Source organism: Arvicanthis niloticus, chromosome 18 (genome assembly GCF_011762505.2).
Source record: "Arvicanthis niloticus isolate mArvNil1 chromosome 18, mArvNil1.pat.X, whole genome shotgun sequence".
NCBI classification, from domain to species: domain Eukaryota; kingdom Metazoa; phylum Chordata; class Mammalia; order Rodentia; family Muridae; genus Arvicanthis; species Arvicanthis niloticus.
Genome location: NC_047675.1, coordinates 50,212,665 through 50,218,321, shown reverse-complemented (window position 1 = coordinate 50,218,321; position 5,657 = coordinate 50,212,665). Strand labels below are relative to the sequence as shown.

The 5,657-nt window shown below is 49.2% G+C and overlaps 1 long non-coding RNA gene across 2 annotated transcripts; it reads right to left on the bottom strand.

The window, feature by feature from the left end:
- Window positions 1–350: 350 nt before the first annotated feature.
- On the bottom strand, window positions 351–5,304 carry LOC143435017 (uncharacterized). Of its 2 annotated transcripts, XR_013104980.1 has the most exons (3): window positions 5,001–5,299; window positions 2,500–4,770; window positions 351–2,388 (listed from the first exon to the last, which is right to left on the bottom strand). It is a non-coding gene; the product is annotated as an uncharacterized LOC143435017 (long non-coding RNA). The 2 variants fall into 2 exon arrangements; XR_013104979.1 differs by having other exon boundaries at window positions 351–4,770; window positions 5,001–5,304.
- Between the last annotated feature and the right edge of the window lie 353 nt (window positions 5,305–5,657).

Sequence of the window (5,657 nt, the reverse complement as noted above, 5' to 3'; positions counted from 1 at the left end):
GCACCCGACAAATGCGTGGCTCCATCCTATGGACTTGGGTCCTGGACTAAATAAAAAGGAGAAAGTGAGCTGAGTGTCGTGGGTGATATTTAAGACGGTGACACTCAATCTGGCTTTTCTCAGTCAGCCGCCATGTTCCTGACTAGCCTAGGCCTGCAAGTGGTGGCGGCTCACCACTGCTGCTCAGTTCAGGCCGACAGCTCAGGCGACCAGAGACATCAGCCCTGCCACCCATGAGACACCAGAGTGGGAGATGGCTTTGCCAATCTCCCACGCTGTCTCCACAAGGCTGGGCAGCGCCCAGACCATCCCACCATCCACATGAGCTCGGTACAAATGAGACTCTAATGTTTAGATTATCCAAGGGCTTTATATGTTTGGCAATGCTCAATAACAAGATGCTCACACAGAGGTGTAACCCAATACCCAACCTAGATATACCAACTACCTTTAACTGCTAGAGACATGCACACATCCGCTTCCATGTTCCCCTTTCTCTTTTTCTCTCCCTCTCCCTCTCTTTCTCTCTCTCTCATCCTCTCTTCCCCAGCTCCTCTTCTTCCTCTCCTTACTCCTCCCACCTTAGCTCCTCCCACCTTAGCTCCTCCCACCTTGCGGGGGGGGTGGAGGCGGGAGGATATCCTACTATAAGCTGAGCCCCTGTATCAATGGGAAAAGTAGCCAACCTCTTCTTTTAACAGGGTGAGTGACTCCCCCACCTTGGGGGGAGAGGCACCCCCTTGAAATGATTTCTTCCTTTCTCTGTCCCTGTGTCTAGACTGCCAGTGAGTCTTGTTAATGTTACTACCGAACAGGATCCAGCCTCATGGTTCTTCATGTTTCCTAAATCTGAACCTTCGTGTGGAGCTGAGGATTGAACCCAGGGTCTCATACACGCTGGGTGAATGCGCTACCAGAGATTTGGCCTCAGCCAAAACCAGACATCTTTCTGACCTAGGCACAAGTATCAGGCTTCTGTGTGGTGTTATTCTACAACAGTTGCCTAACGTCACTGGTAGGGCTGAGGTGGCCAAATCCGGTCTCAGAGTTCCAGACCCCAAATCATCTGTCCTAAGGAAGAGGGGGGCAAGAGGCATGGACAGGAACACTTTTTATACTCTCCGCCGTTGGAACACATTCCTTCTTCATATTGTAGGAGGCGATCAGCACTTAGACAGTGTAAATACTTCTGTTTGCCCTGGGTTAGCTCCTCTGTATTAATCCCTGGTGGCACTGCAGGAGGACTCCGAGGCACCGTGGCCGCGGATAAAACAAGCGGGAATATGCAAACCTATCTGCACACAAAGTAAGAAGCAGTCATGAAGATGAAGTGCGGGAGACACAGTGAGAGAAGCCCCAGCACATGAACCTCAGCGCCCTGGCTGACCACCTGACCGTAAACTGTGGCACGACTGAAAGCCTTTGCTCCTGTTGGTGCAAGGCCTGCTGGCTGGAGGTGAAATGAAAGGCAATTCTTAGGGTGCTGGTGCACTGCCTTCTCTCTCTGAAATACAACTTAAGAATTTAATTCCTATCTTTGCTCATTAGCATTTGTGACAATGGGCACCATGAACTCTAGGGTTGTGCACTGATTCAGCAGTAACTCCATTTTTCCAACAACACTCCTTGGCTTCTGGATCCACCCTGGGTGCTGGAAGCCCCCCTGGGGTCCTGCCTGTGAGCTTCTCTTGAGATTCCCCTTCAGCCCTGGGTACTTAGACCTCTGGTTCCCATGTACTGTCGCTGTGTAATAAATGTCTACACATTAAGTAGTCTTAATGCATACTTGAGGTAGAAATTCCTGGTTTCTTTGGAAACTCAGTTGTGTCTTGTGATATCTCTCTGGAAGCTGTCTTGGGAGAGGATGTTTTGCCGAAGCGAAGCAGACACGTGAGGGGTCATGTGACATTTTGCTGGAGTAAACGCTTGAGAGGGTGTGTGATGTTTAGAAAGAGTATAAATATAACCCCACAGACATCGAGAGGACACTCTTGCATTGCTACGCCTTGCAACTGTTCCCTGGTCTTCCCCGGTCTTCACTTCATAGAACTAAATGCGCCACAGAACTTCTCGTGGTATTCCAGCTGATTCTTGCAGCTTCCACAGACTTGGGCTGATTTGGTGGATTGGAGTCACCCCAAGGAACTAACTTCTAAACAGGCCCACAATCCCACTGTCCTATTAATGTTCTTCCCCTCCACCTTTGGTTGGTGGGTTAGAAGGGAGACTAAAGTGTTTGAGAACCCTGTTAATATAGGTCTTGAGAACTCTAAGCTTATACACATACTCACTTCATGTTCCTGTTTCTGTACATCAGGAGTCTTCACAAAGCGCCTGGGCCCATGCCACTCAGGAGCTCATGAGAGACAGAAGTGACTATGTCTTCACCTGCAGGTTCAGCCAAGGAAAGACTACTTTTACATATAACCAGGTGTGTGTGGATCAGAACCTTTCTGACTGTTCACTGGGTTCTAGGTCCACATGCAGCCTCTAAGATACCGGTGGTCCTCGTAATGCTTCCTCTCTGCTGTGGTGACAACTTGGCCCTGCCTTTTCTTCAAGGCCAGCTGGAGAGTTCTTCATCCAATCAGCAGAGAGAATCCTAGTTGTCGTCACATGCACAGGTTTAAAAGCATCCTCACCCTGCTTGTTTCAGAAGCAGATCTAAGGTCTGGCCCACATTCAAAAGTTGTAGCCCAGCCTCCTTAGTGGATGGAGAGATGGCTCAGAGATTGAGAGAATTATTGTGTGGTTCACACCTGCCTACAACTGCAGCTTCCAGGTGTCGGACACCCATCTCTGCCTCTGCAGATACTGCATCTTTGTGTATGCACATTTGAACAGACCCACAATTGAAAGGCCATCTTAAAATGTCACCAGCACGCCATTCTTACCTGCAGTGTTCCAGGGCTCTGACCATTATCTTGGTCCTAACACCTGTGGTTTATACCTTGCCTGGATATCCCCAGAACTTAAACTGGCACATTTAGCTACTGTGGTGATTTGAATATGCTTAGTCTAGGGAATGGCACTGTTTGAAGGTGTGGCCTTGTTGGAGTGGGTGTGTCACTGTGGGTGTGGGCTATAAGACCCTCATCCTAGCTGCCTGGAAGCCAGTCTTCCCCCAGCAGCTTTCAGATGAAGATGTAGAACTCTTAGCTCCTCCTGCACCATGCCTGCCTGGACACTGCCATGCTCCTGCCTTGGTGATAACAGTCTGAACCTGTAAGTCAGCCCCAATTAAATGTTGTCCTTATAAGATTTGCCTTGGTCATGGTGTTGTTCACAGAAATGAAACTTAGCTACCCACTAATCCCCTCCATGTGGCTTCAAAACACGTCTCAGACTTAACATACCATAAACCAGAGCCCTGGCTTCCTCTTGCTGTTTCTCCTCCTTTAACCCTTCCTGTCTTGGTAAACAACTGCATTTCTGTAGCATCTCAGGGCCCCAAACCTTGAAACCATGCCAGCCCTGCTCACCCACAGGATCCTCTCACATCCCCACAGATCCTGTGCTGCTGCTCTGGCATCCAACTGAAATTTCACCGCCCCTCCCAATCTGCTTATCTACCACCCTCACGCTGGCTCCTATCCAGTGGGAAGGGTGGTGTTCCCCCACCTCAGAGTTTTGGCAAAGACTGGAAACATTTAGAATCGGTGCCACTGGAAGTCAGAGACCAGAGATGCTGGCTCAGGCCCCCTGAGGAAAAATTGCCTGACCCATAGTCCCATAACACAGCATATGAGTCACCTCCTAATGGCTCCTGCCCTCCAAGCCAGCCCTCCACAGGAGCCTGAAGGATGCTCTATAATCCCCAATGGCAGTCTTCACCTGATTCAAGCATCACCCTTGTGACCTCCATGGCATTTCTGCCTCTCTTACCTGCTCCCAGCACTGTTTCTCAGGCTCTCTCATCTCTCCTTCACTGGCCCTGTGGATTTCATCACTACACAGGCCTTCCCTGGCCTCATCTCTACCACCCACTCTGGGATGTGCTCCTCCAAATCTCATCCTGGCTTAACCTTATCTCCCTTGGACCTTATGTAAGTAGTGGAAATCTCCAGCTCAATTCTACTTGCCCCCTTGTGGTCTCTCTGCCCCGAGTTCTGCTTTCTTCTCTTTTCAACTCCTGAGATAGGAGATAGGTAGGAAATAGATAAATATACAGATATATAGATACACATACATACATACACACAGATACATAGAGATAGATGGAAGGGCTGGAGACAACATTCAGAAGTACATGCTTAAGGCCTTGGGTTTAATCTCCAATACTACAAAATGAAACAGAAAATATCATGATAGACAATAAGTAGCATGGTAGATGATAGATAAATGGATAGGTGGATAGATGTATAGATGGACAGATAGATGGACAGATAGATGGACAAATAAATGGACAAATGAGACAGATAGCGGATGGATGGATAGATGGATGGATGGATGGATGGATGGATGGATGGACAGATGGATGGATAGGTACAAGGATGAATGGGACAGATAGCCGATGAATGGATGAACGGATGGATGGATGAACACACACATAGATAGATGGTTGACAGGTAGGTTTACCAGTTGTCTGACACCTCCAGAAGATAGCAGTTCTGCCAGACAGCACCTTGACCCTTTGCCACGTTGTCCTTCTCTGTGGTCTGTGTGGCAGCTGGTGCCCAGCAGGTGCCCACAAATGTTGACCAGCATCCAGCCTCTTTGTTTCTGCTTCACCTCCACCCCACCTACTCTCCACAGAGCAGCCAAATTGACCTTTTATAAAGCAAAGGAAAAAGGCCCATCCGTCTACACAGTGAAAGCAGCTTCGATGTCCTTTTCCTGTCCTTCAGCTGCCTGTCTGCCAGCCAGATCCCACTAGACTTCCTCCCAAAGCCCCCAAACGGTGCTGTCACTGCCACCAGATGTTATTGGTTTTGATTTTTAAACATTTTTAAAAAAATGTTAAACTCTAAAATAAATGCACAAGAAGCCTATTAACTTACTGGTTTCTGTCCGCTCACTCTCCCCTCCTGCTCAGGCGTGCGCCCCCTCTGCCAACATGACTCCGCTCTTCCAATTTGCCTCCCACCTCCAGCCATCTGCCTCCTTTGTCTCTCTCCCCACAGACTCCAAAGTGATGGTTCTAGAACCTACGCCCCTTACTGTCCTTCCACCCAAAGTCACTCCGTTCCTCCTCAGGTGTCCATGTCTCCCTGGTTAAGGATCTTTAAAAACACGAACAAACAGAAAAGCATCATCATTTGCTGTGTATTGGTTGGTTTTCTTGTTGCTAAGGCCAAGTCCCTGGTGAAGAGCAACTGAAGGGAGGGAGAGCTTATTTTGGTTAGCAGTTTGAGGATGCAGTCGGTACTGGCTGCAATGGTGGTGTGGCAGGAGAACAGCTCTCAGCTCTGGTGGGAGAGGCGGGAGGGAGGCTGCTTGCTCACGTTTGGGTAATCGGGAAACAGACACGAAGGATGCTACTCAGCCCCCACACTGCCTCTCAGAACAGGAACAGAAATAGTGTACAGAGGAAAAGAAAGCATTCCTGAGGCTGGGAGTGGGCTCATGCGCCGAGGGATAAGCCTCCCGAGCCCTGAGGCTGGAAGTGGGCCCATGCACCGAGGGACAAGCCTCCTGAGCTACTGTCCTTTACTCAG